This window comes from Bos taurus, chromosome 1, assembly GCF_002263795.3.
Source record: "Bos taurus isolate L1 Dominette 01449 registration number 42190680 breed Hereford chromosome 1, ARS-UCD2.0, whole genome shotgun sequence".
NCBI classification, from domain to species: domain Eukaryota; kingdom Metazoa; phylum Chordata; class Mammalia; order Artiodactyla; family Bovidae; genus Bos; species Bos taurus.
In genome coordinates, this window is record NC_037328.1 from 9283592 (window position 1) to 9284501 (window position 910).

Sequence of the window (910 nt, forward strand, 5' to 3'; positions counted from 1 at the left end):
GTCCGCATTTTTGTAAAAAAACTTGATCAAGTCATATATTATTTATTCTAAACCTAAGACTTTTATCTGTTTAAAGCATCGGAGATACTTGCTTATTCAATGTTTCTTTATCTTGAGTTTATGCTCATTCCTATCTATTTCCTTCTGCAGATTATTCTTATCAAATAATTCACAAGAAAAATGAGAATAAATCAGCCCTTCTTTTTATCCCTCAGTGTTACATTACTGAATATAATGTTTATCCTTTTCCAGTTCATCATATTGTTGTAATGGAAAAAATACGGTCTGTATGACCCTGCTCTATTGGGTTATGTCCTGCTTTTGACCATCTTAGTGTATATTTAGTAATTTTATAACGTTATTTGGTATTTGTATCCTACTACTTTTTCTTTTAAGTAATACCTTGAGGCTTCCCAGAGTTTACCACAGGCTGTTTGCTTACAATGACTGTACAGAAAGAGAAGGCAGAATAAATCTATTCCAAAAACCAGGTCCTCTGACTGGTCAGTGTCATGAATAGAGAGACATAGAAATGAAGCTGAAAACTAATAGTAATGCCTATAATTTATTTTTTTCTACATATGAAACAGGTATTCTGGTAAGTTCTTTACTCGTTTTATTCTCACTAAACCCTAAAATGTAGATAAAAGTATATCTTTTCCTTCTTAGAAAGATAGGGAATGGCTACCCATTCCAGTATTCTTGCCTGGAGAATTCCGTGGACAGGGGAGCCTGGTGGGCTATAGATCTTGGGATCACAAAGAGTCAGACATCATTGAGTGACTAATACTTTCACTTTCTCCCACAGACATTGAGAGGTTTAACTTGACAATATCTCTCCATGAGTGAATGCAATAATTATCATTTAAACTTAGACAGCCTGGTTCTAAAGTCTAAACATATTATGTTA

The 910-nt window shown here is 33.6% G+C and overlaps 1 non-coding gene across 1 annotated transcript; it reads left to right on the forward strand.

Moving 5' to 3' along the window:
* The first annotated feature begins 407 nt into the window (after positions 1 to 407).
* LOC112448320 (small nucleolar RNA SNORA51) lies at positions 408 to 530 on the forward strand. The gene has a single exon (XR_003036687.1). It is a non-coding gene; the product is annotated as a small nucleolar RNA SNORA51 (small nucleolar RNA).
* The last annotated feature ends 380 nt before the right edge of the window (positions 531 to 910 follow it).